Below are 12901 nucleotides of genomic sequence, written 5' to 3' on the forward strand. Positions count from 1 at the left end.
TTTCGTCATCAGTTATTAAATTTCTTATAATCTGACATTAAGGGAAGAAATTTTGAAAGTATATTACTGCTGTAGTATAAGTTTAAATACAAATTGAACCCAGATCTTTCTCCTGTTTTCTTAAAATATGAATATCCTTTTGGATATACAGTGTTGCTGAATATGAAAGTGCCAAGAAGGGATGAATAAAACAGATGAAATCTGAATGACCCTGGTTTCAGTGTTTGAAGATTGAGTGTCCTTTCCAGATTTTGCTTTCTTTTAGTTAAATGAATCAAGGAAATATATATACATATGATTAAATTAAGACTTTTTTTAAAAAGGAAAATTCAGAAAGCTAGTTTGGGATGGATTTGATTGCATGTCAACAAGTAGGTGTTGACTCTTAGTGACCACATAGACTTTCTCTATGATGACCTGTCCCTAACCTTGTCCCTTAGGTCTCTCAACGGCATACTCATAGCTACTACTATTGGTCATAGCTACTACTACTGGTCATCCTCTTCTATTTCCTTCAATCTTTCCCAGAACTGGAGACTTTTTCAGAGAGATAGGTCTTTGTCTAATGAGATAATTTGAGCCTGGTCATTTGTACCTCAAGTGAGAATTCTGGATTGATTTGTTTGGCTGTTATCTTGACTATTCATGACATTCTAAGACTTTCTTCTTCCACCCCAAAGTTTAATAGTTTCAGTACTGTTTTTTTCCTGCCTTTTCAGTCTAACTTTTGCTTCCATAAATTGTCATAGGAAATCCAAGACGTGAATTAATTTGAACTAACTCTGGGACTAGAGGTTCCTTAAAGGAGCTCCTGCATGCAAATGTTAAAATGTTGATCAATATAAATGTGTGTATGTGTAAGTGTGTGTGTGTGTGTGTGTGTGTGTGTGTGTGTGTATGAGGAGAAAACAGTATGTGTATTTATCTGTGTTTTAAAGATAATTTTACTTTCTAATAAAAAAGACTCAAAATGTTATGACATAAATTTTATGTTAGAAATATTTTCTTCTTTTTAATATAGATTAGAAATTTGACATTTTCCTAATACAGTATGTGACATACAACAATAGTTTTCCCTTTTCCTGTTTTAATAATTTGGGAAGCTGATTTTTTTATATATTTTTTATAAATTTCATATTCTTTTTCTATTTCTTCCTGTAAAACCTGGGTTTTTTTTCTCTCTCTCTCATCTATATGTGTGTGTAATTATATATATAAGCATATAATTGTATATGGATATACATATTAAGTGTTATTGCTCTCATATAATAATTATAGAACATTTATCAGCAATTGTTGCCATTTTAAAACAATATTTTTGTTTGTTTGTTTGTTTTAATACACTTTCTTTGCAGAGATATTGTAGAGACATACACCAAACTGTACTCGTTAAGCAGTAAATAGCTGATTAAAACTGAAGTTCAAATTCTCCAAAAAACCTGAAGTTGAAAAACAAGAGAGCAAGCCAGTATTAAGAAAGCAATTTGACAAAAAAATTCAATAACAAGAGGCTAGGATGAGTTTTGGGAGCCAAGGGCAATCATGCCTGATATATTAGAACCCAAGAACAACATTAAAATTTAAGACTAAGTTCTAAACCTAAAATCACAGAAGGCGGCCCTAACCTTCTGGAAGAACTTATTCATTAAGCCCAGGNGGATTATAAATATTTAGTGAGCTGTGATCTTTAAGCTCAAGAATTGTCTGCAGAAAAAGAAAAAACTTTGACTGTTGGCTAATCTTCTAGGGGGGAACTTTACTGGATAGTCAAACATTCTGGACTGCAACTTTGGCTGGTAGATAAAATGTAAGACCCCTGAAAGAAGAAAATACTCCCTTCAGTGGTGCTTTGATAACTGGAAACAAATTGGATTATAAAAAACTCTATATAAAGATAAGACCTATATAAGATTCTGTTGTTTGGACTTTAAGACTGGCTGGTTTAAAAGACTATGGTACTGGTGAAAGAACATCTGCATACCTATCTAAAAGTGGTAGGAAACTATATCTAATATCCTCTTCTGAAGGCCCCAGCCTGGAACATCAGAAATCTTCAGGAGCAATACTTCAAGACAAGGCAAATAGTTTCCAGGAGGAAATGTATGCAATATTGTGACAGATTCAAATTACAATGATTTCAAATCATAATGAGATTAAAAGCAACTTTGATGGCATAAATGAGCACATTTCAAACTTAAACTTAGAAGTAAAAAATTCTCAGAAAATGATGATAAAGAATGAACAAACAAACCAGATAATAGAATACAAATCAGAGGACAGTGACCCAAAGAGGGCAGCTATAGAGGAAGAGAACTACAAATTAATACAAACAAAAGAAAACTTGCAAGGTTTTGCCACAACAATGAAAACAGAAAAGATATACTATTTTTCAGGATCTCCAAATCAATTTGAAGATTGGAAAGCAGACCTAATAAAATGGGCTATAGAGCAACCAGGACAATCATTAAAGTTTAGGAGACAATATTGGGATGGTGCATTCAAATGAAAAGGTTGGATATTTCAAGGTATTAACTTTGAGAAAATCATGACTGATAAGAATGGTTTGAATACAGAAGGGAAATTAAGCTTAAATAAAAATCTTGAAAACAGGACATATAGTGACCCAACAAGATGACTTTTATAAACACAATTGAAATATAAACTGATAAGAAAAGAAGCTATATGCTGATGTTAGTGTTATTTGTACAAACACAAGAAAAAAGTTTATATTTAACTTTATATGTATTGAATTTTAAGAATAATATTTGCTTAATCTTGACAAAAGGAGAATACTATTGGATGAAGAGAAGATCAAAGAAATATATAATTAATTAATATATTGATTATGGAACTATCGAAATTAATTATTATTGATTGTTTTAAACATATGAACCCAGACAGCATGCTGTTTGCTAAGCACTAAAGAATGTTATTGTAAAAAAAATAATAAAATATATTTTAAAAAAAGTCACAGTAAGGATGTCTCTCCCATAAACAATATAGTGAGACATAAATTACAGAAACACATTCTGGATCAATCGTTGGTCAAGTTAACAAGGGCTGCACCAGGTGTTGGAATTCATGGGCACTGTTGACCAATAGGCTACAGGACTCAGGACCGTTGGCTGAGCAACCAGAGCTAGCAGCAGCAGGAGTACAGGAATAAAAGGTGTTTACCTGTTGCAAATACACAAAAATTGAAAACAAAGAAATAATCTGTTATTACACATCAAGTCCAACAAGAAGAGGAAATCTTAAAAGAATGCACTAGTTTTGGAAAGAACAAAATCAGAAAAAACAGAATAGAGGCTAGCAGATCAATGTTAATATCTAGATATCAATGTTGATATCTAATATGAAATAAAATATTCTCAGAAGCAGAATTAGAAGAACTGCAAAGTCAACCCAGAGCAAATTAAAAAAAAATCAAAATCTTGACAGAAGTAGCTCAGACAGTAGAAACGAACAAGGGGGAGTTAGCAGTGGAGAAAGCCTGCATAGCTATTGAATAATTTTCATTACCAGACTAGGCACCCTCTTCTCTGCTAACAAAGCCCTCTAACTGAAAAAGAAGAAGAATTAGAACAAAGAATAACTAAGCATCTAGAACAGCACAAAGACAAAAGAAAAAGATTGCCTACATTGAAGTGTTTCCAAAGAAACAATTAGCACAAGTATTGAAAGATGCCAATATTGTAATATCTAATATAAAGCACCAGCTTACTGTAGGAAGTAAACCAACTTATGTAAAATGCAGCTGCAGTTATTACTGATTACCTGGGATGCAAAATCAACAAAGAAGAAAAAAAGCCAAACAGTGCATCACCAAAATGGAACATCAGGCTAGATAAATAAAATTAGGAACTTAAAACCACAGGCAAGCAAGCTAGAACAAAATGAAAGAAAAAAAAACTGAAGAACAAGTAGACAAAAGAATATCTGATTAAGAAATATCACCTAGAAACAAGATTAAGGAAAACTGGAAATAAAGCAGCCAATAGCAGCTATAATCAAGAAGATCAACAGATACAAAGCTTGAATTGCACACTATAGGTAGATCTCCAATTGCAGTCAAATCAGAAATGTTTTTGCCAATATACTAATGGAGAGACTGCAGTGAACCAGTCAATACCTCACAAACAAGAAACAGTACAGTTCTTGGTGCATCTATTGGGCAACCTAAGAAATGGAACAAAACTGCAATTTGGATAAAGGAGATGGATATGAATAAAAAAGAAGCTGAAATGAAAGGACTTGTAATAACAGCAGAAATAATGGAGAAAAAGGTAAGGAAGATCAAGAATTGGTTAGAACCTGGTGAAGATGAATGACATGGCTTTGGTTGAAATATCTGACCACTCTACACCTACTCATAACCAAGCAGTTTAATAACATACTTGCAAAGAGGTGAAATTGAAGATTGGCTAACATCCGGCAACACCTGCCTGATAACAAAAGATCCAACAAAAGGCGCAGCACCAAGCAAGTACGGGCCAATTACCTGCCTAACAACAACTTTCAAAATGCTAATTGTTGTGGTAGCAATTCGGTACAAAATATTTAGTTGAAAACAAGTTCTTTCTACCTGAGCAGAAAATAAATAGACCAAACAGCAGGGGAATAAAAGATCAGTTCCTAATTGACAAGATGATTCTGGAAAAGTGCGAGAGAAGGAAGACCATCTTGAATGTAGCTTGGATTTTCAAGGAAGTATTCAATTCCCTGCTGAATGATTGAATAATCAAATGCCTAGAAATAACAAGATTCAGTACAAACATCAGAATCTTTGTACAAACATCAGTCACACAACGGAAGACACATTTGCTGGTCAATAGTGATAGACCGGGAAAAGTTAATATCAAGAGATAAATCTTTCAAGAAGACTCACTATCATCATTAGTATTTGTTATTGCCCTGATTCCTCTGTCAACAATACTGAACAAGCCAGCCATGGCTATCAAACACTCAAAATATCTGACAGGCTGTCCCACCTCCTTTACATGGACAATGTGAAGCTGTAGGGAAAACACCATCTGAAATAGAATCGCTGCTTAATACCACCTGTATATGCAGCCAACATATTGCAATGAAGTTTGGACAAAGGTACCACCCTCACCATCAACAGAGGGATAAATAGTGAAAATGAAAGGAATCACAATGTTCTATGGAAATAACATCAAGAGTCTGGATGAAGATGATCACTACAAATGCATACAAAGCCAGAATTGAGAAGATAGGAACAGAAAACAAATGTTGCCACTGCAAAGAAAGTGAAGAAACAGTGGATCACCTAGTTAGTTGCTGCAAGAAGCTCACACAGACAGTCTACAAAGGCACAACAAAGTAATGATGCATTGGAATATTTGCAAGTAATACCATTTGCCTGCAAACAAAAACTGGTAGAACCATAAAATAGAAAAAATAATAGAAAATGAAGAAGCTAAGTGCTCTGGGACTTCAGAATTCAAACAGACAAACCTTTGCCATATAACACCCCAGACTAAACATTTGTTCATAAAGAAGTCAAAGACTGAACAGTGGGTGTTGCAAAACCTGGAGACAGAAAAATAGAAGAGAAAGAACTGGAGAAAATAACAAAATACAAAGACCTGCAAATAGAAGTAGAACAACTGTGGCAAAAAAAAGCAAAGATAGCACCAATAGAAATAAGTGTGTTTGGTGCAATCCCAAAATATCTGTTTATTTATTAAATTTATTAATTCATTAAATTTGTTTACTGTCCATCTGTATACCATTGGCATTGACAAAATCTCAATCAATCAATTTCAAAAAGCAACTTTAGATGGAACAGCTTACATCCTGTGACAGTACCTTTAACACCATCAGACAACAACATCTGCCTATCCCAAGTCCTTGGGAAGTACCCAACAGGTGGATGAAAATGCCAAATCCTGTCTGAACATCTGGCTGACTATGCAATGAACCATAATAATAATAATATTAGTGAACAGCTTAAAACCCGGTAATGTAGGTTGTGTGAGAACCTTCCCATGTTCTGCTTGAGAAGGCAACAAATTTGTTTTATAGTTTGAATAATTGGCTTTCTGTTGATGTTCTAATATGGCTTTCTGAAGAGAGGGTTTCTCAGTGCTGTTCATGTATGGTATAAGCTTAAGATAGACACAGAAGGCCAGGAATGTGACAAGTAAATGATATGGTCACATATCATTGAATATCTCTTGTTAATGTTGCACACTCTTTCTCCACCAGCTAATTCTAATTCATGTTTTCATTTAATATATTCTGTGGAATACATGAAACAATAACAAGATAAAGATTACTAAACAAAGCATTTCACAGAATGCTAGAAGTTACAAGCCAAGAAGCCATAAGATCTATAAAAAATGATTGAATATGAGGGGAAAAATGATGGGTAAAAATAAACTTGGTAAGGAGAACAGCAGCAAAATTAATTCATTTGTGTTTAATTCCTATAATGCTTGTTCTTCCATGTTGTTCTCTGTTTCATTCTTTGTCACATTCTTGTCACTGGGTTTAATTTTATACGGATTAGTTATACAGTTCGACTTTATTCTGCAGGTAGTATGTAATTTAAAATGTAGAAAGAGATTGATAGGTGATGGGCAGGAAGTGTGGGCTGGAAGAGAAGTTAAAAAAAGCATCAGTTGATGGCAGGTAGAATCTCTTTATGTCCAAGAAGTTTTAAAAAGGTGAACTTATTCAGATGGGATCTCTAGATGTACATGCCATATGCAAAAACACCACATAAAATCATAAAAAGTATTATTAACAAATATTGTACGTTCTTTGTTGAAGAGAAGTACACATCTTTCATCTCAGTACATAGTTATATCTTGAACATACAAAAATCAAAGACCATCTTGGTTTATTTTAATATACCTTAGTATGAAATTTATAAAATGACATGAAAAAATAGATCTGTATGTGTACACATACACACACACACATACACACACACACATATGCTGTATATCCATTTCAATTTGACAGGAATTAACATATTTTGCAATATGTACCTGAGCTCAAAATGATTTCACCTGAACTAAAAATAATTTCAGCTTGACAATACACTGTAAAGTAATAATAATAATAATAATAATAATAATAATAACAACAACAACAACAACAACAATAATAATAATAATAATAATAAAGTTGGAAGGGATCTTGGAGGTCATCTAGTCCAACCCCCTGCTCAGGCAGGAAACCCTATACCATTTCAGACAAATGGCTGCCCAGTCTCTTCTTAAAAACTTCCAGTGTTGGAGCATTCACCACTTCTGGAGGTAGGTTATTCCACTGGTTAATTGTTCTAACTGTCAGGAAGTTTCTCCTTAGTTCTAGGTTGCTTCTCTACTTGATTAGTTTCCATCTGTTGCTTCTTGTCCTGCCCTCAGGCGCCTTGGAAAATAGCTTGACTCCCTCTTCTTTGTGGCAGCCCCTGAGATATTGGAACACTGCTATCATGTCCCCCCTCGTCCTTCTCTTCATTAAACTAGACATACCCAATTCCAGCAGCCTTTCCTTATATGCTTTAGCCTCCAGTCCCTTAATCATCTTTGTTGCTCTTCTCTGTACTCTTTCTAGAGTCTCAACATCTTTTTTACATCGTGGTGACCCAAATTGGATGCAGTATTCCAAGTGTGGCCTTACCAAGGCATTATAAAGTGGTATTAATACTTCACATGATCTTGATTCTATCCCTCTGTTAATGCAGCCTAGCACTGTATTGGCTTTTTTGGCAGCTGCAGCACACTGCTGACTCATATTTAAGTGATCGTCCACTAGGACTCTGAGGTCCCTCTCACAGCCACTACTATTGAGCAAGGTACCCCCTATACTATACCTGAACATTTGTTTTTTCTTGCCTAAATGTAGAACCTTACTTTTTTCACCATTGAATTTCATTTTGTTAGATAGCGCCCAGATCCTCCTATATCCTAAGCCTGTCTTCTGGAGTGTTGGCTATTCCTGCCAACTTGGTGTCGTCTGCAAATTTGATGATTTCCCCATCTATCCCCTCGTCCAAATCGTTGATGAAGATGTTGAAGAGCACTGGGCCCAGAACAGAGCCCTGAGGCACCCCACTACACACTTCCCTCCATGTAAATGCGGTTCCATTGAGGACCACACGTTGAGTACGGCCGATCAGCCAGCTATGGATCCATCTGGTGGTGATGCTGTCTAACCCACATTTTTCTATCTTAGTAAGTTGTGATCTACTTTATCACAGTGCTTTACTGAAGTCCAAGTAAATTATATCCACAGCATTCCTCTGATCCACTAATTTTGTCACTTGGTCAAAGAATGCAATAAGATTTTTCTGGTATGATCTGTTTTTGACAAACCCATGTTGGCTTTTAGTAATGACTTTGTTTGCCTGTAGGTGTTTGCTGATTCGTTGTTACTCATCTGTAATTTTTTTATTTTGTTGTTTTATAATCTTAATCTTCTCTTAACATTTTTTTCTCTTTACAGGCACCTTGTTTTAGTTTGTAATGGATGGCTTCATTGTTCTTAAAATCTATTGTTTATTTTTATTTGCCTGCTAGTTTAGGATCTGATTCAAGTAACTTTAAAGATAACTAGAGTGTTTAATGAAGCTATGTTCATTTGGTATACACTCTGAAGATATTAAGGCTCTTCCTATAAAAAAATATAAGATGGGAAGGTAGTCTCCATAATATTTTTGAGTGCTACTATTCAGTAAAAGTAGCAGCTGCAACAGTTTGTACTTTAACAAAATTAGGAAGGCTGTTGTTTTTTTACTTTAACTGATCAAGAGACATTTCGTCATCAGTTATTAAATTTCTTATAATCTGACATTAAGGGAAGAAATTTTGAAAGTATATTACTGCTGTAGTATAAGTTTAAATACAAATTGAACCCAGATCTTTCTCCTGTTTTCTTAAATATGAATATCCTTTTGGATATACAGTGTTGCTGAATATGAAAGTGCCAAGAAGGGATGAATAAAACAGATGAAATCTGAATGACCCTGGTTTCAGTGTTTGAAGATTGAGTGTCCTTTCCAGATTTTGCTTTCTTTTAGTTAAATGAATCAAGGAAATATATATACATATGGTTAAATTAAGACTTTTTTTAAAAAGGAAAATTCAGAAAGCTAGTTTGGGATGGATTTGATTGCATGTCAACAAGTAGGTGTTGACTCTTAGTGACCACATAGACTTTCTCTATGATGACCTGTCCCTAACCTTGTCCCTTAGGTCTCTCAACGGCATACTCATAGCTACTACTATTGGTCATAGCTACTACTACTGGTCATCCTCTTCTATTTCCTTCAATCTTTCCCAGAACTGGAGACTTTTTCAGAGAGATAGGTCTAATGAGATAATTTGAGCCTGGTCATTTGTACCTCAAGTGAGAATTCTGGATTGATTTGTTTGGCTGTTATCTTGACTATTCATGACATTCTAAGACTTTCTTCTTCCACCCCAAAGTTTAATAGTTTCAGTACTGTTTTTTTCCTGCTTTTTCAGTCTAACTTTTGCTTCCATAAATTGTCATAGGAAATCCAAGACGTGAATTAATTTGAACTAACTCTGGGACTAGAGGTTCCTTAAAGGAGCTCCTGCATGCAAATGTTAAAATGTTGATCAATATAAATGTGTGTATGTGTAAGTGTGTGTGTGTGTGTGTGTGTGTGTGTGTATGAGGAGAAAACAGTATGTGTATTTATCTGTGTTTTAAAGATAATTTTACTTTCTAATAAAAAAAAGACTCAAAATGTTATGACATAAATTTTATGTTAGAAATATTTTCTTCTTTTTAATATAGATTAGAAATTTGACATTTTGCTAATATGTGACATACAACAATAGTTTTCCTTTTTCCTGCTTTAATAATTTGGGAAGCTGATTTTTTAATATATTTTTTTATAAATTTCATATTCTTTTTCTATTTCTTCCTGTAAAACTTGGTTTTCTCTCTCTCTCTCTCTCTCATCTATATATGTGTGTAATTATATATATAAGCATATAATTGTATATGGATATACATATTAAGTGTTATTGCTCATATAATAATTATAGAACATTTATCAGCAATTGTTGCCATTTTAAAACAATGTTTTTGTTTGTTTGTTTGTTTTAATACACTTGCTTTGTAGAGATATTGTAGAGACATACACCAAACTGTACTCGTTAAGTAGTAAATAGCTGATTAAAACTGGAGCTCAAATTCTCCAAAAAACCCGAAGTTGAAAAACAAAAGAGCAAGCCAGTATTAAGAAAGCAATTTGACAAAAAAATTCAATAACAAGAGGCTAGGATGAGTTTTGGGAGCCAAGGGCAATCATGCCTGATATATTAGAACCCAAGAACAACATTAAAATTTAAGACTAAGTTCTAAACCTAAAATCACAGAAGGCGGCCCTAACCTTCTGGAAGAACTTATTCATTAAGCCCAGGCAGGATGTGTAATACATCTGTTTATATATAATTTTTTCTATATAAAATGGAGTAGGCTAGTTGAAAACCAGGGAATATACTTAGCGATCCATTCAGATGCTCCAGTATTCAGTTCAAGGTCTCTCCATTTGGGTATCTATAAAGAATTAAATGTTTTCAATTCTTTATTGTAGCATTTTCTGACACAGAGCATGTTACATATAATATTATTTTGGTATCATTTGTACAAAACGGCTTACTGCAGTGGATGTTGCAGTTGATTGGAGAGACATTGAAACTGCATGCCATACTCAAGGCCAAACATTTGCTGGGTGAAAGCAGACTAAGTCTGATGACTTCAATTCATGGATTGGAAAGGAAAGAGGAGGAAATGATGCCTTAGCAAACCTCATTTAAAGTTCAATATATTTTCACTGAGAAAATATTTCTCAACTATAAGCTGAAAAAAATCTACGGGAAAAAAATAATCCAATTTTAAGTGAAGTTAATAATATGAACCTGATAGTCCTCTTAAAAGTTTACAGTTCAGTAGGTTTCACTGCTAGGAAGATATGTAAGGCACTGGTCCATAATGATCCTCACTTAGGTAAGTATAATTATTTCCATTTCTTCCTTTATCTAGCACCTCAAGCATATTCCAGAGAGATTTTCGGTGCAGTTTCTGAAATATTCATGAACATAGCTTTAAGATGTTTGGGAAACAAGGAGGAAAATACATTAACCTTCAAAGTAATTTATGTGCTTTTCAGGTTACTGATTTATTAAGACACTTTGTGCACCTGTTCCAGTCATTAGTGATAGATTGTTCCATGGTAAGCCCTCACTCCATCTTAGTTAAATTACTTTTGCTGGTTGGATGGATTATTGGGTTACTTCACAACACACTTCTAATTTGCTGTCTGCTATTTGGAAACACGTGATATATGTATCAGGTTTCAGATAACCAAAGTTAAGCAAATGAATGGCCCTGGAAACAATTCTACAGCCTTTGTCTTACCATGGAATTGTTCCCTATATCTTCAACAACTACACAGCTAGCATTCACCACTTCTGTGCCCAAAATATCATTCAGAACCTAGTTCACACAGCCTTTAGGTATTTGTATTTTTCATGAATTCAACCATTTACCTCTCCTTTCTGTCTAGATCCAGGACAGCCAGCGCAATCTGGTGAATAATCAATTCAACCATCCTTCAGTTGTAAATTTGGAACATGTACTTGTTTAGAAAAGAATATCATTTTGATGGATTGCAAAAGATCTTTCTTAAATTATCAGTGGTTCCCAGATTTTGACTAGGGATGTTGGAATATATCATCCTCAGCCAGAATGGCCAAGGATCATGAATGATGGGAAGTGTAATTACTCAGAAGACTGAATCTTGGGGTATGTGATCTTTAACTGCTTGAACCTTCTATACCTGGATACTTAGGAAGAAGTCTGATTGAGTTAAATGGAGTTTAGTCCTGGGAAAGCATGCATAGGATGACAGACTTAGTCACCAGTAAATACATTTCCTAGCATAAGTATGAGGCCAATAAAGAAACAAAGAATCAGTGTAACAATGTATGATCAGCATAAAATTCTCCAGGAAAGCAAATTCTGCAGAAGAAAAAAAAAACCAACTAGTGGAGAATCACTTGGGAGATAGTGGACTGTGTTAGTTGCAGTGGTTAGAATGCAGTATTGCAGGCTAACTTTGCCCAGTGCCAGGAGTTCGATCCTGACCAACTCAAGCCTTCCATCTTTACAAGGTCAGTAAAATGAGGACCCAGATTTGGGGGGCAATATGCTGACTCTATAAACCGCTTAGAGAGTGCTGTAAAGCACTAAGAATAGTATATATGTATAAGTGCTATTGCTATTGAATGGATCTTTGAATCTGTTAGAGTTAAAATCTTCATTCATGATCTACAAATCTATATACAGTATTATATTCGAGCGTGCAATTTTTAGCCAATCAACAGAATGATTGAGGCAACTATGATGGCTGTAACTTCTGTCTCAAAAGCCAGTTTTCCATAATTCTTTCTTAGGTATAAGCATAAATGTTTTTCTTTTTTCTTATGGCTGAGTTCTTAACAGGTTATCTGAATTTCTTGTAGAATCACAAGACAGTACCTTAGTGGGTTTTTTATCTCCCTTTTATCATTCACATATCAAATTATGGAGGAGCTATTTCTCCATGATGCTATCTGCAGTTGTGGATGCTGAGAGCATACAACTAGCTTTTTCAACTGGTGTGTGTGTGTGTGTGTGTGTGTGTGTGTGNCACACACACACACACACACACACAAAGGACAAATGAATGTAATGAACTCTTCTGACATTTTCTGGAGAAACAGAATATGGTCTTCAGGATATATATGCCTGTATTAAACAAAACTAATCTCTACTGTTTCAGTTACCGCTTCCCTTGGGATGATGTCACTCATGGGCTACATAATAAACAAAGCAATTCTTTTTCAAG

This window comes from Protobothrops mucrosquamatus, unplaced genomic scaffold, assembly GCF_001527695.2.
Source record: "Protobothrops mucrosquamatus isolate PMUCROS unplaced genomic scaffold, P.Mucros_1.0 scaffold862, whole genome shotgun sequence".
In the NCBI taxonomy this organism is placed as follows: domain Eukaryota; kingdom Metazoa; phylum Chordata; class Lepidosauria; order Squamata; family Viperidae; genus Protobothrops; species Protobothrops mucrosquamatus.